The 24639-nt window shown below is 37.3% G+C and overlaps 1 non-coding gene across 1 annotated transcript; it reads right to left on the reverse strand.

Moving 5' to 3' along the window:
* Positions 1–21373: 21373 nt before the first annotated feature.
* LOC132009486 (U6 spliceosomal RNA) lies at positions 21374–21475 on the reverse strand. The gene has a single exon (XR_009401958.1). It is a non-coding gene; the product is annotated as a U6 spliceosomal RNA (small nuclear RNA).
* Positions 21476–24639: the final 3164 nt, after the last annotated feature.

The following is a 24639-nucleotide window of genomic DNA, read 5'->3' on the forward strand; positions in this document are numbered from 1 at the left end:
GCTGCCTTTTAGTTTTGTTGATTGTTTCCTTTGCTATGCAGAAGCTTTTTATCTTGATGAGTCCTAACAGTTTGAATTTTTGCTTTTGTTTCCCTTGCCTCTGATAATGTTTCTAGTAAGAAGTTGCTATGGCCAAGGTCAAAGAGGTTTCTGCCTGTATTCTCTTCTAGGATTTTGATGGTCTCTTCTCTCACATTCAAGTTTTCATCCATTCTGAATTTATTTTTGTATATATTGTAAGAAAGTGGTCCAGTTTCATTCTTTTACATGTGGCTGTCTAGTTTCATTCTTCTGCAAGTGACTTCCAGGACTTTGTTAAATAGTAACAGTGAGAATGGACATCCTTGTCTTGTTCCTGACCACAGAGGAAAGAGTCTTAGGTTTTCCCCAGTGAAGATATTAGCTGTGAGTCCTAGGTATACTGCCTTTATGGTGTTGAGGTAGGTGCCTCTATCCCAACTTTGTTGAGGGTTTTTAATCAAGAATTGATGCTGTATTTTGTCAAGTGCTTTTTCTGCATCTATTGATAAGATCATATGGTTCTTTTTTTCCTGGAGTATTTTTTAATCATGATGCTCCATCATTTCTTTTGATCCATTAAATTTATCTGCTATTAATCCAAAATTATTTTAGCTACTCCCATCTTATCTCTAAATACTAAATGTTGCTCCTGTTTGCTCTTAACCCCTGAATTCAATTCTGCTTCATTGTCTTTACATTTGCTGATTCCACTTTCTAGAATTCTCATTGGTTTGCCCAGCAGTTACTCTATCACTTCACTCAAGTCTAAGCTCAAAAATCATTTCTTTAGGGGCCATTACATCCAAAACAGTCTATCCCACTAATAATCCCCATCACTCTCTATCCTTTAGACCGCCTTCTTTTTCTTCGAAGTATTTACTAATAGTTAAAATTATTTTCAGTTTCCTCCATTAGAATGAAAGCCCTTAAGACTAAAAACTTTATATTTTTCACTTTAACTCTATCCCTGGGACACTAAATACCATCTGAAACATGATGAGAATTCAAAAAGTTGTTGAATGCATGATTTATTGAGCATTTCTTTGTATCCAATCTCTTTACGTCACAATAGGAGACTACTGGTACAATTAGATAGCTGGTTCTTACGTTCAAGTAAAAATAGTAATAGGTAATAGAGAATATTTGCCTGTGCCATGTCCTCTTCAAGACACTTCATATATGTTTTAATCTTCACAACAAGTCTGTAAAGTAGCCATTATTATTATTTTAAATTTCTTTTCAGCGTAACAGTATTCATTGTTTTTGGACCACACCCAGTGCTCCATGCAATCCGTGCCCTTTCTAATACCCACCACCTGGTTCCCCCAACCTCCCACCCCCTGCCCCTTCAAAACCCTCAGATTGTTTTTCACTCCATTTTGCAGACAAGGGAGCTACAATACAGGGATTTATGTAATTTTTGTTAATTTTTATTTTATTGTGGTAAGAACAGTTCATGTGAAATCTACTCTTTTAGTAAAATTCTCTACATAATTGCCAACCTTTGCTATTTCTTATGTTTTTGATTCTAGCCATTTTGACAGGTATAAAGTGATGTTTCATTTGGTTTTGATTTCCATTCTCTGGTGACCAGTAATGTTGAGCATTTTTCCATATGTCTATTGGCTATCTGTATGTCTTCTTTGGTGAAATGTCTATTCAGGTCCTCTGCCCATTTTTTAATCAAATCATTTGTTTTTTTGGTGCTGAGTTGTATAAGTTCTTTTTATATTTTGGATATTAACCCTTTATCAGGTATATATCATTTGCAAATATCTTCTCCCATTCAGTAGGCTTCCTTTTTGTCTTGTTGATGATTTCCTTCACTGTGCAAAAGCTTTTTATACTGATATAATCCCAATAGTTTAATTTTGTTTTTGTTTCCCTTACCTTAAGAAATAAATCTAGAAAAATGTTGTTACTACCAATGTCATTGTCAAGAGAAATTACTGCCTACTTTCTCTTCTAGGATTTTTTAGGTTTCAGGTCTCACATTTAGGTCTTTAATCCATTTAGAGTTTATTTTTGTGTATGGTGTAGGAAATGTTGATCCAGTTTCATTCTTTTGCATGTAGCTGTCCAGTTTTCCCAGCACCATTTGTTGAAGGGACTATCTTTTCTCCATTGTATATTCTTTTTTTTTTTTAAAGATTTTATTTATTTATTTGACAGGCAGAGATCACAAGTAGGCAGAGAGGCAAGCAGAGAGAGAGAGAGGAAGAAGCAGGCTCCCTGCTGAGCAGAGACCCCGATGTGGGACTCGATCCCAGGACCCTGGGATCATGACCTGAGCCGAAGGCAGCGGCTTTAACCCACTGAGCCACCCAGGTGCCCTCCATTGTATATTCTTATGTCTTTGTCATAGATCAGTTGACCATATATATGTGGATTTATTTCTGAGTTCTCTATTCTGTCCCATTGAACTATATGTCTATTTTGGGCCAGTGTCTTATTTTTTGTATTACTGTGTAGCTTTGCATTATATCTTGAAATCTAGAATTTTGACATCACCTGCTTCACTCTTCCTCAAGATTGCTTTGAATATTTGGGATCTTTTGTGGTTATATAGGAATGTTAGTATTATTTGCTCAGTTCTGTGAAAAATGCTGCTTATATGCCATATTTTCTTTGTCCAGTCATCTGTTCATGGACATTTAGTCTGTTTTCATGTCTTTGCTATTGTGAATAATGTTGCAGTGAATATGAGAGTACTAATATCACTTCAACATCTTAATTTCAATTCTTCTGGTTAAATACCCAAAAATGGGATGCTAGATCACGTGGATGTGGTAGCTATACTTTTAATTTTTTGAGGAGCCCCCATACTATATTTTGTAGTAGCAGTTACACCATTTTGCACTTCCACCAACAGTGTGCAAGAGTTCCAATTGTTCCACATTCTCACCAATACTTTTTCTTTTTATTAGCAATAGCCATCCTGACAGGTGTGAGGTCATATCACATTCTGGTTTGGATTTGCATTTCCCTGATAGAGATACAGAGTTTTGTTTTGTGTTTTTCGGTCATTTGGATATCTTCTTTGGAGAAATGTCTATTCAAATTCTTAGCCCATTTAAAAAATTGAGTTATTAGTGTTTTTGCTTGAGTTATAGGAGTTCTTTATATATTTTGAAGAACCCAATATCAGATAAGTGGTTTACAAATATTTTCTCCTATTTCGTAAGTTGCCATTTGACTCTATTGATGATTTCCTTTGCTTGGAAGAGTTTTAGTTTGATATAGTCCCACTTTTGCTGTAGTTGTTGTTGTTGTTTTGCCAGGACTTATGTAACTCAACCTAGGTGACTACTGATAATTGTCTAAGCTGGAGTTTGAGCCCAGTCAGTCTAGAACTAGGTTATAGGCTGCATTCATTGTTAACTACCATAATTTAGTAGTGCATTTTTTTATGCTTTTATATACTTGGTGAACGACAATGTAAAATACATCTTTTTAAACTTTTTAAATTTAAATTCAACTAATTCAAGTATAATGTATTATTTGTTTCAGGGGTGCAGGTCTGTGATTTGTCAGTCTTATATAATACCCATTGCTTATTATAACATGTGCCCTCCCCTAAAAGACATCTTCTAATACCAAAAGTGTCCAAATTAAATAAACTTAAGTTGTACTGAATTAGTTGAAATTGAACTGCAGAGGGATAGCTGGGGTGGCTCAGTGGGTTAAGCATCTGCCTCCAGCTCAGGTTATAATTCCAGGGTCCTGGGATCCAATTCTGCATTAGGTTCCCTCTGCCAGCTACTCGCCCTGTTTGTGCTCTCTCTCTCTCTATGAATAAATAAATAAAATCTTAAAAAAAAATAAACTGAACTTCAGAACCTAACAATGACTATTTAAATAAGTTCTAGCAAGTTGTGTTTGGCACATATGTCTCTGTTTGGCAGTTACAAGATGAATTTAACTGTAATGATGGAAAAAGCTAACTTCTATTGCAGTCTCTTTTAAGGAAATATGGTTTTTTTTTCGTCTTTTATTCCTCAAAGCATCTAACATAATGCCTTGAACAGCTGACTCACCTGAAAGCATTTACAGAGTAACCAGAAATATTATTGTAAAATATGTTGTTCTGCTTGTTTAAAACTGGACCTAAGTGAACAACTCTTCTGGTTTCCTTCTAACATCACAAACAAGGCTATTTGGATCTCTGGAAGCCACAGCTTCCTGTTACCAACCCAAATCCCAATATATTACAGTAATGTGTTTTTCTGTCTATTGGTGAATCTTTGTTTGGGCCTAATAAAGTTGAAACAAAATATACAATTGATAATGAGATCCTGTCCTATGTGTGAAATATCTGGAAGTATAGGATATAAATTATTAAAAATGTAACCCCAAACAGGCTATCAGAATGGATATGCCATTTATTCATGGTCTGAAAATATTTAAGGGAGAATATCCAGTATCAAGAGTCACCTTATAACATTTTTATGTCTGAGATATACCTGAAATGGAAAAGAAAGGAGGGCTAAAGTTGGAAAAGAAAAAGTCTAGACATCAAACAGTCTTTTGTTTAAGTAACTTGAGGTACAAATCAATATATCTGTAGAAGAGCACAGAAACTTTCTTCATCGGTTTTCTTATTCAGGTCCATTACTCAGCCCTGATCAGCTGTCAGTGGATGAGGCCTATCTCTCTCTCTCCACCTTAAAGGAGTTCACAATGGTTGGATGTGTTTGTTACTGAATTACTCAAGAGGAAATGAGTCTCATATCATATTCACCTAATCAAGACAATTTCAGAATGATTGCTAATGTCACCACCATTACCTCATTCTTTTATTGAGGAAAAAAAGAGGGAAAATAAGCCTAAATTTTCTGAATATTGAGATAGTATATATTTTAATAATAAAGTAATCAAAATAATCAGTTAGCTATGAAAATAAATTAAATTTGAATACATTTAACTCATATATTTGTTAAAATATCTATTGTATTTAAGTGCTATACTGAGTTCTGAGGTTAGAAGATGGATTAATTATGGTTTGTCTCCCTCCGGAGGGAGACAAACCATAAGTGACTCTTAATCTCACAAAACAAACTGAGGGTTGCTGGGGGAAGGGGGTTTAGGAGAAGGGGGTGGGATTATGGACATTGGGGAGGGTATGTGCTTTGGTGAGTGCTGTGAAGTGTGTAAACCTGGTGATTCACAGACCTGTACCCCTGGGGATAAAAATATATGTTTATAAAAGATAAAAAATTATTAAAAAAAAAAAAAGAAAAAGAAAAAAAAAAAAAGAAGATGGACTAATTAGTCGCTTTCCACAAGCAGGAAGTCAAGTAGTAGAGGCAGATGTAGATTCTCCTCGAGTAGTATGGAAACAAAGGGCTAAGGGAAGAAAGACAATGGGGTAATTGATTCTGCTTGGCAGAGATTTTACAGAAGGACAAGAACTCACAAATAATTAAGATTTCATCAGGATAACAAAGAAAGTTCATTCCAGGAAGAAGCAGCAACATAAGCAAAAATACTGAGACTTGAATAGAATACACAATACATTTGTAAGATGTTCACGAAAAAAGCTCAATCTGAAAGAAATACATTTTTTTTTCTAATCCACCCCCCTAAGTAATCAAACTCTTTATGCTGATCCCTTCTTGATGGATCAATGTAACAAGCAACCCTGGAAATAAGTGCCTATACTGAGTGTTTTTTGAACAATCCCCTTACTTCCAAGAAACCATTCTGCATGGTTGAACAGGACTAAGTTTTCATTCAAATATAGAAAATTACCACCAGGCCACTCCTTCCTTGTCTTTCCTATCATTATACTACTTCACATTCTTGGAATGCATTCCTGAGCCATGTAAGGGACTCTGCTCTCTGCTTTGTAAGACACAGGACTTCACATAATGTTGCATTTCTTAGCCTGTTTTATAATTTTCTGTCCATGTGTGTCCTTCATGACAGTGTAGGCTCCTTAAAGACAGAATTGTGTCCTTCTTTTTAGCTATAGTATTCCTAAGGCCTGCCCAAGTGCCAGACCCATCGTTGGCACTCAATAAAAATCTATTAAATAAATGAGTGTCTGCATGCTTGTTGTTTTGGAGGTCTGAGATCCTCCTGCGGGGTACTAGATCAGGCCTGGCCAGGACAAGGATCAGTAGGACTGGCAACTGAGGATTAGTTCCTAAGAGTAGGACACACTAGCTGAGGAGGTCTGTGGTAGAAAAATAACAGAACCGAATTTGAGCCAATGTTCTTAAAGATAATGAAGTTTCAAAGTCAAGGAAACAAAACCAAATGGCAGAATCAGAGTTCTAAATGAGGAGAACCTTAGGCTGTGCTTCTTAAATAGGGGACCTTGTTTTCACAGGAGTATTTGTCAGGGTGCCTCAGAGGACAGGAAGCCGTAAGACCAATGTGGGCCAACTTCCTACAATGAAAGATTTATTCAATGGTGAGTAATTTAAAACATTCCATTTCTACTAAACATGGAGTTAAATGCAAATTTTCACATATTTTAAAAATAAAAATGAGGTGGGGCACCTAGATGGCTCAGTGGGTTAAAGCCTCTGCCTTTGGCTGAGGTCATGATCTCAGGGTCCTGGGATCAAGCCCTGCATCAGACTTTCTGCTCAGCAGGGAACCTGCTTCCCTCTCTCTCTGCCTACCTCTCTGCCTACTTGTGATTTCTCTCCCTGTCAAATAAATAAATATGATCTTTAAAAATAAATAAATAAAAATGAGCTTTCAAAATAACTTTCAGTGAGCTACTTCATTGGTATGCCCAAGTTCCTAGAGGTATGTGCTTTTCCCCCTGATATTAGGAGCAGTACAAATTTCTGAGAAGTATAAGTAGGGTAAGAAGCTGAACAAAACCAAATTTTCGAATTCACTGAACACAATTCAAGAGGAATTTTTTTTAAAGATTTTCTTTTTTTTATCTGTTTTATAGAAAAAAGGTGTGAATGGGGGTAGAAGCAGAGGGAGAGGGAAAAAAGAATCCTATACAGATTCCAGGCTGAGTGAGGAACCTGATGTAGGTCTCCCCTGGGGGCTCAACATGGGGCTCAATCCCATGATGCAGGAACATGATCTGAGCCAAAACCAGGAGTCAGAATCAACTGGCTGAGCCACCCAGGTACCCCTTGAGAAGGATCTTAAGCAACTTATGAGAACAATATTGGGCTGTCCTTAGCTTAATTTTACTGATTTGCATAAAGGTGAATTCTACAGATTAGGGAAAATGTTAAGTAGGACTAGATCTTAACTTTTTATTTTTTAACTAGTATTGACTTTTTAAAATAAACTATTACCAAAAAATGCATAAAAAGATTTGGCACAAATTGATCATGTTGTAACTGGGCAATGGATACTTGAGGCTTCATTATACTATTCCCTTTATTCTTTTTATGACTTGAAAGCTTTTGTACTAAAAATTTAAAGAGACAAAAACAATGTGTGCTTAGTTATAGAATAATGTTATATGCAGGTAAGCAAAAGGAAGAAAATGTACAAGAAACCTAATTTCATCACCCAGATACCAACCACCATTTTGTAGTATTATTTTTAAAACTACTTGCAGATAGCAATAGGTAATTTTTTAAAATCTAAAAGAAATATAATTCCATTGCCCAGGCACCATAATATTGTAAGGTTAATTTTCTAGTCTACTCAGATAGAAATTAGGTAGATATTTTTAAAGTTGTATTTGACTCTGTAAACACATTCTACCTTATTCTCTACTGAATGGCAGCAGTCTGGTTTGGGAAATGGTGAGTGAGCCTGACTGGTCTAAAGAGAATAACATTCCCTTTGCCAGCTATAAATTCAGAAACCAGCAAATGATGCAATTCTCCCAATGATAAATGAGGAAATAGTTGCTAGAGACTTCTAGAAAAGTTCCTTCTCTTCAGTCTTTACAACAAATGAAAGCCATTCTCTATTTCTCTATCTGAATGTGAATGAGGAAACAAGTAGTCATGCTTAATTGTACCTAGAATCTATCTTACAATTATTTGGGGAACCAGCTATAGGATGAAGCATATTTTGATGACAGAGCAAACAGAAACCACCTGGTTCCTTGATAACATTGTTGGCTCACTGAATCAGCTAACCCTGAGTCATGCCCTACACCTGAGCTAGATGAATTGAATTAATACATTTAATAACTATTATTATAAAAACCAATGTATCACTTTTAATTCACTGTATCAATTTTATTTCATTTTGAAATAAAAATTTCATTTAAAGTATTTTAAATGAAATTTAAATAAATAAATAAATTTTAAAATATTTCATTTTATTTCATTTAAAAATGTATCACTTTTAATTCATTTTGAATTGGATGTTTTGTTACTTGCTGTCAAAACTCTCCTGACACCCTGCAGCTTAGTCTTTTTACTACTTTAAGATGTATGGTGAACATATGTCACATGTGTCAAAAAATTCAATAAATTCAATTCTACAGCATCATTTTGAATGCCTGTATTGTACTCCATTGCATACCTGTACCTTTGCATCTCCAAAGCGTATGATGCAATCTTCTTATACTGTCAAATGCATGAAGTTCTTTAGCAGTGAATCCATTAAGGACACGCTGGTTCTAATATCAGTATCTTTTTTGAAGGGAAACTGCCCTTTCACTGAATAACCACTGTAATAAAATAGCAACTATATGTTAAAAATTATTTTATCTAAATTTAAGATTTGACATCAAGATAGCAACTCTTTCTTGTGAATCCAGAAAGTTTACATGATATTTTCTCTTTTCCACCTATCGTGAGCACACTCTGAAGGCACACACAAGAGTCGTGTCTGTCCACAAGGCCAACTTTATTCAATCGAAAAGCAAAGTTAATCACAAGTATAAAGCAGTCTCAAGATTCCAAACTCAGTGACATTTCACCATGTGATTAAACTTGGCTTCTTACAAAGCACACAGAACAGGACACGAGACAAATTACACAACAAACAAGAAGGGCCTTGGAAGTTAACAAACCAAACATGAAGTCAGTCTGTGAACACGGAGCTGAGACGAGACCTCGGTCCAGTCTGAGTCAGTTCCGGACCTACTGCTTCTTATTTTCAAGCCGTGAAGGATCTTGGTTTTGTTCAGAGACCAATCAGGCAGAGCCTTTGATGTCAGTTGCCTTTTTCAAGTGGTCAGACATAGAGAGAGCTCATATCTGAAGAGTTTGACAGTTTGCTGCCCAAATCATCCCCTTCCTAAGGGAATTTAATCGGTCTTGGGCCCTGGCAGAACTCCTCTGGTTCTGCTTGTTACGAGTTCCAGGGTGTCAGCCGATGCTGGTCCAGGCATATCTCATAGCTGCAGTACCTTTAACTGTTTGCATCATTGCTTGACACAGCGCCCTGCTTGACATAGAAGACTCCATTTTGCTTTTACACCACCCTTCATCTAAGAAAAGGTTACTATACCCTGAAGCTGGAACAATTCTGCCACCTCCTGTAGAAGGCTATGCAAAGCTCCTCCTCCCTGAGCTCCAGGCAAAGACAGGGTTCAGTGGCAAGAGTTTTGTCATGACTGTTTTCCCAGCATATTCATGCCCAACATTCAGAAGTGTCAGAAACTAGTGACTGCCAAAGAAACTGGCTATTGTAGGGAAAAGTAGGTTTTGAAAAGGTCCCATTTAGGTTTTTTTTTGTTTTTATTTTTTAACTTGATATGTCGTGTTAACCAATTTTCCCTTGACTGGATGCCATTTTCTCACAAAGGATATTGTATTACCAGATTAGGATTAGGATTATTTGAAGAGAATGGAAAATAATTTCTTTTAGTTATAGCATTCCTATCTGTATGAAAGACCCCTAATATGGGTAGAGAAATTGTGAAAAGAGGCAATAGTTCATATATGAATAGTCACTTCAATAAATAGTTATATCAAAAACCACATCATGATTTTTTAAAAAATCGTTAAACCATAAACATTGCAAAAATCAGTGCAATCAGTGCTCTACTAAATTTGACTACACTTGGTGCCACTTCCCGTTATTTGCCTTTAATTTGAAGTGGTTCGCCAAGATCTCACTCATGTTTTTTATTTCATACATAGACAGGTTAACTTATGTCCTATTTATACTCCTTTGTGCTAATAAAATAGTGCTACTGAATTGGCAATGGTCCTAATTCAGATTACTTTATGCATAGAAAATTAAAATTATTGGCAAAAAATAGAACCACAGTGGATGTTCATTACAATGTACTCTTCGGTTGCCTAGAATATTCTCCAAAAATATTCTCACCACACATAATTGTCTCACCAAAGACACCCACCTCTTTCCCAAATGGAAATTAAACCAAGTCATGTCTATTTGACCTTCACAATGTCCTGAGGTAAGTGTTCTTCAATTCTAAGCTTTCTGTACAATCTTCTCCAGTACAGTTGAGTCAAACTCAATATGAGAGTTTCAAAATACCAGTCTTGGGTTAGAGGATGAGTTTCACTATTCTTCAATCAGGGTCCCAAAAAGAAATTGATGGCACAACTAAATAAGTTAACTTCAGGAGGAACTGTTTACAAAGGGACTATTTACTAAGGAGTGGGTGTTGGAAGTGTAAGGTAGAATGCAGGAACCCAGGGTTTTGTAGCAGTTGAGCTATTTCCCCTAGGCCAGAAGTTACCAAAGGAGGGAGAGAATCACACAGAGTGATTTGTCTTGAGTAGATCTGTGACCTTCAATGAAAGACACAGAAGGCAAACTTGTAAGGCGGAGCCTTATCCTCTCCCCTCCCCTCCGTCTCTTTAGACCAGTTAGGCTCACTCATTAAGCTAAGCTCAATTTCCCAAACGAGAGTGCTGCTTTTCAACGGAGAATAAGGTGGAATGTATTTGGAGAGTCAAACACAATTTTTAAAATATCTATCTAATCTCTATCTATGAATAGACTAGAAAATTAATCCTACAATATTATATAGTGTCTAGACAATGGAATTAGATTTCTTAAGGATTTTATAGTACATGCTTTTAACAAGAGATCACTTTCTTCCCTTTCTGCTCTCTCAATGAGGTATTTTATTATAGTTCTCTGCCTGTGGTGTGCCTTTCTTTTCCATTCTGAATCCACTGTCCTCTCTCTACCTTTCTCCACCTTACACTCTGTCCTGGGAGGCTGACCTGTATAGACATCATTAATAGATTCTTATGTCCTCTGGTTTCCAGTTGTTCAAAGCCAATGAGGAGGCACAGCAGTAAATCTGTGAGGCATAGGTTGTTTTGGGGGTATGGTGAGGACAAAAATATGTCTGGCCAATGATTCAAAATTTTAGAATCTCTCTCTGAGGATAAGGAACAAGCATGAAATTAGTTAAAGGAACAAGTATGAATGGAGAAAGGACCAATGATGCAGCAGGGTAGCATTCCCGAGAACCATGGGGGATCAGAGTAAGAGGTCTAAGTAAAAGAGAATCATGACTGAACTCAGATTTGAATGTAAGAAAAAGGTAAAAGTCCCATCAAACAGGACTTTCTATAGATGCTCATGGACCCATGATAAGAGTGAGTGTGGTCCCTTCTATAAATCAGAGAACTGAAGACCTTTCCTTAGGCCATTTATCAAAATATTCAAAACACAAAAAATATAAGTCCCTAAGAATTTTTTCATGGAACTTCCTATGTTTATTCTCCATATTCCATATTGTTTGTCAGTTCTTGATATCAAATCTTAAAAAGTTCATTTTTTCTTACCAGTAGTAGATGTTCTGTTTAAGGCATGATACACTTAAGGATTTAAGACAGTCAATGAAATGATGAAAGTTTTCATTTTTCATTACTTGGAGTGGTTAAAGAATTAGAGCTGCACTACAGCAATATACTTATGTGGGTGTAGAATAATAACTATAAGGATAGGCATTGTACAAATACTAGTCATTTTTTAAAATAAGCCTCTTCCAGTCAAAAAGATTCACTTAATAAAAACTCAAAATACATGCATATACAGAGTTTATTTCTGATTTACCCTTGATATTTAAGTACTGACAGGAACTGAGAAATAAATTTCACAAATGCAGGAGCAAATCAACATAGTTGAATGCATAATGTTCATTCTATTAAAAACTTTCAAAATACTATTTTTGAAAATAAAAACTTTGCCTCTCAGTACTGTTCTTTTGCATGAAGAAAATATTCCTTCCCTTAAACCCTAATGTTTAGACATTAGGAAACATAAAAGAAATGATATTATCAAGCTCTAAATAAATAAGTTAAAATCTAAATGAATGTTTCATCCATCTTTGTTTTACAATCATCGCTAATAAGGTTAAAAATGATATGAGGAAGTGGTGATGCAACATGGAGGCTTAAGTGGGTAGAAGAAGAATAAATGAAACAAGATGGGATTGGGAGGGAGACAAACCATAAGTGACTCTTAATCTCACAAAACAAACTTAGGGTTGCTGGGGGGAGGGGGTTTGGGAGAAGGGGCTGGGATTATGGACATTGGGGAGGGTATGTGCTTTGGTGAGTGCTGTGAAGTGTGTAAACCTGGTGATTCACAGACCTGTACCCCTGGGGATAAAAATATATGTTTATAAAAAATTAAAAAAAAATCAATTGTTGTAATGTATCAACCATACCTTCTTGTTGCCTTCATTACCTCTCCATCATTACTTAGTGAAGAATTATATGTCAAGTTCTAGTTAAATCTACATGTGATATATGTATATGCTTATGCTTAGTGTATGATGTGCATGTGTATGTTTTAGGAGAAAATGGACAAAGATGGGGAATAAGGACTGAGGTAAGTTTGTAAGAAATAAAAATGGAATACAATGAAATATATTTTTTTAAAGATTGTGATTTTTTTTCCAGACAATTCCGTGAATAATTATTTAACCACATTACACAAAACACACACATTAATGAGAAAAGGGTGGAGGACAGACTTCCAGTTTCAAAATGGCAAACATTTAAGGTAATCTCCCTCCTACACTAAATTCATAGAAATGAAGGAAAATGTATTTTAAAAATAAATGCAGCCATTATAAAACAAACAAACAAACATAAGTCATAGGAATGAAAGGCCGATAGCATAAGGAATATAGTCAATGATACTGTAATAGTGATGTAATAGGACATGGTAGTGTACTTATGGTGAACACAGCAAAATGTGCAAACTTATCAGGTCACTAAGTCATATATATATGTACCCGAAGTTATTGTAACATTGTGTGTCAACTAGAGTCAAAAAACAGTAAAATAAAATTTATAACCATCACCAACAGAAAAAGAAGAACTTAACTACGAAAAGAGTAATTGATCTTTAAAAAATACAAACAGGTATGAGAGAGCTCACAGATCAGGATTCCCTTGGGAAAGTTCTGACCTAGGAGGTAAGACCAGCCACACTAATGTTCCATGCATAGAGATGATGAAATAAATCCAGGAACAGGAGCTAGACCAAGAAGCAACTGGCAGGGTGACTAGTTGGAGTACCACAAAGGGAGGAGCCGGGCAGGTCAACCCTTGCATATCTCTTTCCTCCCCTTTCTCCTTGCAAGACAAACAGCAGTATCTGCCTCCAGTCAGGAAAGATGGGTATGGGCACTGATTACAGAGAAATAGGACACTGTCCTTGAGGGCTCGTGGCAACAAGGGGAATGGGGAGCACTCAAACTCAGACCCGTCATTAAGTTACCTTGCCAGGCATGACATCCTTTACTAGATTTAGACAGAGCGTAGTAGAAGAAATATTTCAGGGGATAATTGCCTAGAGTTTTCCAGAACTGCACAAAGACATGAAACCTCACAAAGGGCCATCAAGGGCCATGCAAAATTATAGACACAGAGAAAAGATGGTGAAATCTTAAAAGCATCAAGTTAAAGAGGAGAATCCTCATGCCACTTTAAAGAAAAGATGGATTCCTTTCAGGACAATTAAAAACAGACTTTTCATCAGCATAGTGCTTGTGAAGAAACATATGAACAAAATATTTAGTGAAAAACCTTTGAACCTGAAACTCTATACCTAGTCATATTATCAAATAAACAAAATCATTCTTAGAGAAAACAGTTTAACCGGCAATTTGATGGCCTCCTTTTCTAGTTCTGAATGAGGTTAGCTTAATGTTAAGCATCAAGTAAGTTGGTTTTTTTTTTTTTTTAAGATTTTATTTTCTTTTCTTTTGACAGACAGAGATCACAAATAGGCAGAGAGGCAGGCAGAGAGAGAGGAGGAAGCAGGCTCCCTGCTGAGCAGAGAGCCCAATGCGGGGCTCAATCCCCGGATCCTGGGATCATGACCTGAGCCAAACACAGAGCCTTTAACCCACTGAGCCACCCAGGTACCCCACATCAAGTAAGTTTTAAACATACTTCAGATAAGAATATGCAGCTGATCCTGCCCTTATGCCCTCTGCTGATTGCCTACATGGATGAATGCAACTGTTAGTTTCTCTGCAACCAAATCTATTCTTTGAAAGCTACACTCAGTTTGCTCCTTTGTAACACCCATATTTTCTACTCACTTTCCTGTGCCTCCTCACTACCTCACAAAGAATGTAGGTTTTAAATTTATGTGACGCCTCATGTCTCTGCTCTGATTCCCCTATCTCTAAAGCCCATCCTTCCACAAACCCAGGGATCTACCAGACTTGAATCATGACCTATCCCAATCTGGCTCATTCAAATACCACTTAAGACTTGGTTAGGGCAAATTAAGATTTTCAGTAATGGGGCATCTGGGTGGCTCAGTGGGTTAAGCCTCTGCCTTCAGCTCAGTTCATGATCCCAGGGTTCTGGGATCGAGCCCCACATCGGGCTCCCTGCTCAACGGGGAGCCTGCTTCCCCCTCTCCCTCTTTCTCTGCCTGCCTCTCTGCCTACTTGTGATCTCCCTCTGTGAAATAAAGATAAAATCTTAAAAATATATATATATTTTCAGTAACATATGAGATTATACATTATGTTAGAGCTTGAGGCTACAATGTGTCAGTAATAAATCAGAAAAAATAAAAGAGTCTTCTAGCCTCTTTAAATTTAAATCTTAATCCTGCAATTTACTAGTTGTGTGACCCAGGGCCAGTCTTACTAAACATGCCTAATCCTATTTTTATAAATGAGGAGAATACCCTTTTAACCTCAGGGTTATTGTGCAAAACAAATGACATAATATATGTAAGGAGACCAAAAAATAGTAGACCGTCAATAGACAGGTGTTTCCTCCACCTCCTCCCTCTTAACAGCAGGGCAAATTCTGCTGATAAAGAAATGTGAATTCATTTAACTTGGAAAAATCATTTGAGAAATAAAAACAAAAATTCATTTTTCCAGTCAATGATTAAAGAAAAATTCAAAAAGAGTTGAATGCACCAGGTGATATTTTAATTTACCATGTTGCAGGGCGCCTGGGTGGCTTAGTGGGCTAAGCCTCTGCCTTTGGTTCAGGTCATGGTCTCAGGGTCCTGGGATCTGCTCAGCAGGGAGCCTGCTTTCTTCTTACTCTTTGCCTGCTTCTTGCCTACTTGTGATCTCTCTCTCTCTCTCTGTCAAATTAATAAATAAAATCTTTCAAAAAAAAATTTACCCTGTTGCTATCTGTGAATGCCTATTTAAAATCACATTATCAAATATTTGAGTATGTAAAATATATAATGCACTCCCAATGCGTTTATACCACGTAGTTATGTATCTGTGTCACTAAAGCATATAAACCAGAAAATTTATATGTTAATTTGCAGTGAGAAATATTGTCAATCTAGCTAAGTGGACCACCATTTTTGGTTTGGCCTAACCAGCCCATTTTTTTTCTGGTAGGCAGATCTACTGGGAAAATCAAATTATTAGAATATTCTCTAGTGAGCATACAATCAGAATGAATAGACATTGGTTAGGTGATTCCAGCGTAGCTGACACATCTTCTCCACAATGGAGACCTACCTGCCAGGCTATCCAACACCTAGAGGAGGCCTCTTACCCTTTCCTCAGTGTGATGCTATTTCTTACTACTGAGAGTGGACCTTGGGACGCTGCTTGGTTCAGCTTCTGTGGCTGAATTGCTCTTCCTTTAAATTTGCATTGGCTTCAACTGGGGTTCCTAAACCATCTAGCTAATGGAAAGTGAACTTTAAAATTTTGAAGCAGGAGAAGCTTCTTCCAACGAGAACATAACATATAGTTTTCCTGCATAGTGTAGAAGTGAGATGGACCTTTTTTTTTTTTTTCAAAGATTTTTATTTGTTTATTTGATGGATCACAAGTAGGCAGAGAGAGAGAGAGAGAGAGAGAGAGAGAGAGGAGGAGGCAGGCTTCCTGCTGAGCAGAGAGTCCGATGCAGGACTTGATCCCAGGACCCCGGGATCATAACCTGAGCCAAAGGCAGAGGCTTTAGCCACTGAGCCACCCAGGTGCCCCTGAGATGGGCCTTTTACACTTGTACACAAGTAGCTTTCCATTATTCTTGAGCAGAGGCCTGACTATAGGGAAGTCCCCAGACAGAAAGGTCTGACATTGGGCTGAAGTGTTCCACTCAGTAACAGAAATTTGATTTACCAGGAAGTCTGCTCCATAGAGCTGAAGACAGTTTCTCTTAAATCTGAATTCAGTCCGCTCTCTACCTGAAAATTACTATTTCATTCCTGGAAGCTGTGTTTATAATCTTTATTCAAGAATTTGCTCCCAGGAGGGGAGGAGATGAAATTATATTATATGTGCACTTTGAACTCCTTGCCTTATCTTGAAGGCAAGATTAAAAGCAAACTGTATTGAATTTGGTGCAGTAGCATCTGAACTATAATGTAACCCTTTCCTATAAAGTGTTATTTGAGATGGAATTGGGCAAAGCACATGACTGTTTTAAGTAGTTTGTTGAGCCTGATTCTGTTAGTGGAAAGAATGTGGGTTTTCCCTTGATAAGCATGGAATTCTCCCTCTCATGCTCTGTGTGTGTGGGGTGTGTGTGTGTGTGTGTGTGCATATGTGTGTGTTGGCTCATGCTATGTAGAAGTCTGATGGTTGCTATGCAGGGATTTGGAAATATAGTTGGACCATAGGTTCTAAGAGTAGTTACTTGTAACAGTAGCTGTTAGTCAAACATGTCAACTAGTGGCCCACAGTCCCACTGAGGCCCACAAAAATGTTTGGTTTGGCCATGGTAGTATCATTTTAAAAACAAAAGAATGAAGTGCCATACTGCTCGGAAGTAAAGTTTCACTTAAGAATGTTAATTTCAGACCTCTTATAAAATCAGGTCCATTAAACCTAGGTCTTTGTTCCCACAGGCCACCTTTGTTTCTAGCAGCTTCTCCCTTTCAATGGAGCACATTCTGGCCAGTTCACCACCACTCTCACGTTGTCTGTTATTGGGTGACATTTTAGCTAAATGTCACGGCCACTTTTGTTATTGCCTGCAGCCTTCACACTGGCCCACTACCAGCCAGACCTCTTGACGTTCAACTTTGTAATTCTTATGCCTCCCAAACTTTGCAGGCTCTCAAGCTTCTTATGGGGAATTACCAAAACAGTGTCACCACTCAGGAGTTGGGCAGGCAATGCCAGTGGTCCTTAGAAACAGAGTAACAGGCTGATAAACCTCAGTAGCAGCAAAGGCAGCAAACATCCCGTCAGCCAGCTGGCCCGAAGGCTTCAGGGAGGAACCCGGCTGTAGCAGAACTCCAAGCCACAAGCAAGGCAATACCTTGCAAACTCCCCAAACAGGTGCCGATATCTGATAATCAGATAGAGCCTTTAAGCATCATTATCTAGACACAAAAATGAAACGTCACCTCAGTTTGTAGTGACAAGCTAAGGAAGCTGGAGCGTGGGTTGCACAAGTTCTGAGGGGTCATTTCAGGGGCACCCCTTCACCTTCTCATTTGTTCTCCACTGTGTTACTTGTATGGGAAAGCATGCTTTGCCATCAAATAGAACAAAAATTAAGTGATTTTCCCTTGGAAACTGTAAATGAGGAGGGGTAGGGACATGTTTCTTTAATGGCTATGGAGAAGCACTGATTTGGATGTGGCTAGCACCTTCTCAAAGGGAGCACATCTTAAACCTTATACTTTCCTCCATGGTCACAAATGTTTAATTCATGTTTAATTAATTTCAGTAGGTGGATAATAGAATTGTATATAATTTGTATTTTAAAGAACTGACAATATGTAATTTGTGCTGTTGTATTTGCCTTTGGGACGACCTGCTATGCTGCAGATCAAGCCTGAGAACTTTGATAAAAGTTGAAATACCTGAGGTCAGATGGACTGTGGGATGGGGGCAGGAATCTTCTTTTTGGAAGGAATCGTGTAAAAGAAAAGAGTTGAGCTCCAACTGAGCATCATTACCCAAGAAATAACTTTTTTTTTTTTTTTTTTTTAAAGATTTTATTTATTTATTTGACAGAGAGAAATCACAAGTAGATGCAGAGGCAGGCAGAGAGAGAGAGAGGGAAACAGGCTCCCTGCTGAGCAGAGAGCCCGATGTGGGACTCGATCCCAGGACCCTGAGATCATGACCTGAGCCGAAGGCAGCGGCTTAACCCACTGAGCCACCCAGGCGCCCAAGAAATAACTTTTTAATTCGCTGTAGTGATTTTAAGTACCTATACCATATCCATGAATTATAAATTTTATATAATCTCTATATTATGTTATAAATGAAAGAGAAGAATGTGAAACAAATGCAGAGAAATAAGAATTTTTGTTGTTGTTGTTGTTGGTGGTGGTGGGTTTTGTTTTGTTTTCTCGAGAAACAAGAGTTTTTATAAGTACAAACAGACAGGAAATAGCTGGATAATAGGGAGTCTCCATGTGCAACTTTGCAAAATATTGCCAAGTTGCTTCCCAATGTCGTTTACCAATTTACATGCCCATGACAGTATGTGGGCGTTCCTGTGTTAATCCATGGTTCTCTATCATTATATCTCAAGTACCACACGAAGTAGGACCATCAATGATGTTTGATGAATGAACAGATGAATGAGAATCAGGAATTTTTTTTTTAAGGATCGTTTTTAACCATGGGGACAGTCCAAAATATAGGTCCAGCACCAGCTCTTCCTGAAGGCATGTAAGAGGAGATGTAGTATTGCATGAGGGTCTGCTCAGAGAAGCAACGGAGAACACACTACATGGAAAGAATAGTGACAAAGAAGCAATCAAATCCCAAGTGAGAAAAATGTAACAGAAGATGGATAGGACAGGGCAGGGAGGCAGTCTTCCAGTAGGCAATACGCAGAGATCCAGGCCGCACTGACTATCTCAGTGAATTTTCAGCTACAGGGAACTCTAACTCTGAGGACAAGACCTCAGTTTCTGGAAAGGACTGTCAGAGAAACTATTGCCGTTATGGAGAAAAAGACAGTGGGAGGTACAGAGGACTTTATAAAGGATGGACATTGAGCGAAACCCCAGAGCTAGAATCAGAGTAAGTCTGGCAGACTGTTTGTGTCTTTAATCTCAGATCTAGACACCCCGCCCCCCAGTGTTCATAGATATCGATGTATTTTTGGCTGTAGTTCAGGGCCCATGGTGTCAGTTTGCAAACAGATTTCCTCCTTTTCTTCATTCCTTTTACCCTGCTGCTCTCCTCCGCACGGGCCACCACCGGGTTTCATTCTTCAAGCTGTATGGCCTTATAGGCTCTAGACACAGTCATTACTCTTGGTTACCATCCTTTAATACCAAATTGTGACTTCCTGAGTTTAGCTCAATCTGCTGACGGTATTATTTCAAATTAATCTGTTAGTATCAAAAATTTCGCCCAGGCGCCTCAGTTCGTTTAGTGTCCAACTCTGGATTTCGGCTCAGGTCACGATTTCAGGGTTGTGAGATAGAACCTTAAGTCAGGCTCCGTGCTTAAGATTCTCTCTCTCCCTCTTCCTCTGTCCCTCCCCAACCTTTCTCTTGCTAAAAAAAAAAAAAAAAAAAAAAAGTTCAAAGGATGTGCAGTGAGGAACCATATCTAATAGATACATAAGTATTCAATAATGAAGGAAAAATGCTACTTATCTCTGAAAACACTGCTGATCAGTCTGAATCTGAGAGACTTAACTTCATCTCTCACATTGCAAAAAGATAAATATTTCAAGACAAAAGGGAGTACCTACTTTCTATAATGCCTGCATACAGTCCTCCTAGAAAGGAAAGTTGAGACATTTGGGAGGGATCTTTCTACTAAACTATAGCCAATAATAAATGTAAGGAAGAAATAAACAGTAAGGTTTGTAACATGTTTCTCTTTTTTTTGACTCCTGGTCTTAAACTTAATGAAAAGTTTTCCTTTGATTAGACCCCTCAGTTCAATATTTATTATTTGTATTTATTGTTTTGTTATTGGAAAATTATATGCAAGAGACTTTATGCTACAAGGGACCATAGAAAATACAAAGATGAAAAATAAGCTGAAGCCATTCCTCATAAACTGGTACTTGAAAGTTGAGTTTCTATAAACTTTGCAGATCAGAGCGGCAGATTTTCCCTATATTAACACCCTTCATCTGGGGGAAAAATAAGCCTTAACGTACACCACTTGTGTGCTACAAGTAAGGCATGATTCTCCACAGAAGTGATACTGCATCTTCAGTGGAGACAATGAAAGGGCTTTATCCGGACTATGATGTGGAGAGTTCAGAAGTTAGATGTCATTTAAGAATCCAGGCAATTAGGAGCAGAAAAATAGAATTGACGGATTCCTATGGAAAAGCTGAGATCTTGCCATGCTTGCTTTTCGTAGAAAGAAATTCATTTCCCGTATTTCTGTAAATGTCACTTGAGGGCAAAAAAGGGTTAGTATATAAGTCCCCTCAACCTCGGGGTTCATAGCCAACTGTTAGTTTTCCATTTCTGATATTAAGTTCCTCGTCCTGAAAACCACATATACGTTTATAGATTTTTGGCTGAGTAATAGAAGATTGAAAGAAAACCCTTCATCCTATTTTTAAAATTCCTTGATTCTAGGATTATTTTCTTTCCAAGCTCTTCTTTCTTTTTACATCAGATCTAGGCCAAATTCTTTCCACCTGGAGGCCCTTTTGAGCATCCTCCTAATTCCAGGGAGTAGTTCCTGCCTATCCAAATCCCAGCAGAAGGAAGAAGACACAGCCCATAATAACCCAACCCAGCTGTAGAAGCAGAAAGCTCATCGTGTTAAGAGGGAAGACAGCGCTCTCTCCTGCAGATGGGCAGAGGCACGTTGCAAGGAGCCAGGGGTGTGGAGCGTGAACAAAGCACCGCACCCACACACCAAAGCCAGAAAGTGTTCGCTCCTCCGCTCAGTGGCCTCTGCGCCAACATCTGCCATGACACCTATGTTTATGGCCATGTCAAAAGGATCGTTTCACTGTCACAATTCATTAAGGGCAGCCTTGTTAGAGAAAATTTAGGCTTAGGCTTCTTTTTGTCAGCTTTATTGAGGTATAAAATTGATCTTGCATAACTGAAAAGGATGGAATGTTTCACAAATTCATGTGTCATCTTGGCAAGGCTCATGCTAATCTCTGCATGGATCCAGTTTGTGTATGTATGCTGCAGAAACAAGCACTGGGCTTGTTTGGATTTTTATTTGGGGTGTTGTATTTTTTTCAGTAATGATTTTTGACATTCCTTCCATCTGAAAAATCATCAAATCCCAAATTAATAAACTGATATGCTTTTTGAGAAAAATATATTTTCACATCATTTTAATTTTTCTTTTACAATGAACAGAGGTTTTTATTTTCCTTAAAACAGTGTGTGCTGTTTTAATTATTGCATAATTACTATTTTTAAATTTCTGGCAATACTAGTTTTCTGTCCTAAGTCTCTTCTTCAAATATTTCTTGGCAATTACCATCTCTATATTCTTTCGGATGAAACTTTTAATTATTTCATCAAGTCCCCCCACCTTAGGAAAAAACCTCTAAATTTTTCTCTCACCAAAATATGTTCCAGATAGTGTTGAGTTAAATATAAATATGCAAGCCAGCACCAGAAACGATTAGAAGGAAACATAATTGATTGTCCCTTATCTCTAGGCAGAGAAGAACTATCTAGGCATAAAAAGCAAAGGAAGAAACACAAGATAAAAAGATTGATGGAATAGATCCCACTATTTTTGGCCTTCTCCCCTTGGCTCCCTATTGTTGTCTAGCTGGGTAATCTTAGGCAAGATATTTATCCTTTCTGTGTCCTTTGTGTCCAGATCTATGTAGTTGAGAAATGAATTCACTCATGGTGAATTTATGGAACACCAACTATACGGAATATCAGGCAAGCATTTAAAAATATATGGAAGAAACATAGGGATAAAAAAAAAAAAACCACTTATGCAATCTTTAGAAATAGTATGGTATAATCATAAGAATAGGCTTTGACATTGGACAAACCTGGCTTGTAAATTCTGCTTTTGCCACTTTAGTAGATCTATGACTCAAATATGATGATAGCTGTTTAAAGGGTTGTTTTGAGTGTTAAAAATAATAGAGACTAAAGCACCAAAATTATAATTTCATTGTCCAAAACAGCAAGCCAATCATCCAAATTCGAATGCAGTCCAAAAAACACCATTCATGTCCCTAACTCAATCAGTTCCTCCCAGATTAATCATCAGTCCTTGTTTAATTTCTCCCCAAAATGAGGATACTAGTAACCTGGTATCACTAGTAAGGATACTAGTAAACTAGTATCACATTCTACTCCTAAAAACATGCAAACCAGGTAAGAAAGCAATTTACCAAGAAGGAGAATCCTTGCAATGTATATGACCAAGTGTTAACACCTTTTATATTAAAAAAGACTCCTAAAAATTGAAAGAAAAGATGAGCATGTTCAACTGAAAAAAAAAAGTAATTAGCAATTCATTGAAGATATACAAAAGATGGAGAGAAAGATTTTAGTTTCATTTGTAATTTAAAAATGCAAATTTGGGACACCTGGATGGGTCAGTCCTTTAAGGGGCTGCCTTCATCTCAAATCCTGGGATTAAGTCTGCTTTTCCCTCTCCTTCTGCTCTTGCCCATACTGGTGCTCTCATGTTTGCTTTCTCTCAAATAAGTAAATAAAATCTTTAGGAAAAAAATGTAAATTAAAATAAGAATATACTATTGTTTACCAATCAGCATCAGGTATTAAGAAGACTGATAATACTCAGTGTTGCAGACAGTGAAGGTATACCAGTGACTGTTGGTGAGTTTATAAATTGGTACAACTTTTTGGGGAGGCAATTTGAGAATATATTAAAAAATCTATCTTAAAAACTTAAATTATCTTAGCCATACCACTTATAGGAATTTGACCCAAAAGTATCAGAGAGAAACATAAATATTTATATACATGAATGTTCATTAGAACATTATTTTGTAATAACATTAAAAAATAACCTAAATTTCTGTCACTTGGGTGAATGGTTAGATAAATACATAATTTCCATCTGTTTGACTATAACACCACTACTAAAAATCGTGACCTTGAGGGTCATTTAAAGAGTGAAGATATTCTTGTAACTAGGCCTTAGATGGAATAGAAAGAATATAAACTAGATTTCTTACACTATTCCAGTCCTGAAAATTGAACCACTTGACTACACACACAAGCACACACCGAAAACAAACAAACAAACAAAAAACAAACACAACACAATTAAGTAATGTACATGAAGTTTGGATTTTTTTTCACTTCTTTTTGATTATCAATATTGTCTAAATTTTCTGCAGTGAGAAGTTATTTACAATTTAAAGGTTAAGAACAAACACAGTTTCCTTTTCTTTCAAAAAATGGTTATTTCATACAAGTTATTTTTTCTTCTTTCTAATTTAATTCATTTTAATTATTTTTTCCACATGTTTATAATCAATCAATAGATAAATAAGTAATAATTATTTTATTTCTAAAAAGAACTTGGTGATTAAACAGTCCATTTTTATAGTCTGAGAGCTACAGTGTATATAAAGATGGAATTTAGGACATGAGCACCATAAAAGGACTTAATAACGAATCAACAAATGCAAAAATACTTTATCAGCAATATAGATGGATGATCTGGTTCCTGCTGTCTAAGATTTTGTTTAGACTCAAGCTCAGGCAAATTCACCACTCTTACTAAAGTAAGTTGATGTACGAAGTCCTGTCCTCCACCTGTCCAGAAAAACACACAGATTAAAAAGGGCTTAGGGATGCCTGGGTGGCTCAGTGGGTTAAGCCTCTGCCTTTGGCTCCGGTCATGATCTCAGGGTCCTGGGATCGAGTCCCACATTGGGCTCTCTGCTCAGCAGGGAGCCTGCTTCCCCCTCTCTCTCTGCCTACCTCTCTGCCTCTTTGTGATCTCTCTCTATGTCAAATAAATAAATCCTAAAAAAAAAAAATAAATAAAAATCTTTAAAAAGGGTTTAGAATGGAAAGAGCAAGCCCAATTTATTCACAGTATTAAGTACTGTTCAGTGAGCCATCTGATTGTTTAAAGAATGCTAATTTGAGGGACGCCTGGGTGGCTCAGTGTTAAGCAGCTGCCTCTGGCTCAGGTCATGATCCCAGCGTCCTGGGATCGAGTCCCACATCGGGCTCCTTGTTCGACAGGGAGCCTGCTTCTCCCTCTGCCTCTGCCTGCCACTCTGTCTGCCTGTGCTTGCTCTCCCCGCCCCCCCACTCTCTCTGATAAATAAATAAAATCTTTAAAAAAAAAAAAAGGAATGCTAATTTGAGTTAGAAATTGAGGTATAGGGCCTAGTAATA

This window comes from Mustela nigripes, chromosome 1, assembly GCF_022355385.1.
Source record: "Mustela nigripes isolate SB6536 chromosome 1, MUSNIG.SB6536, whole genome shotgun sequence".
NCBI lineage: Eukaryota > Metazoa > Chordata > Mammalia > Carnivora > Mustelidae > Mustela > Mustela nigripes.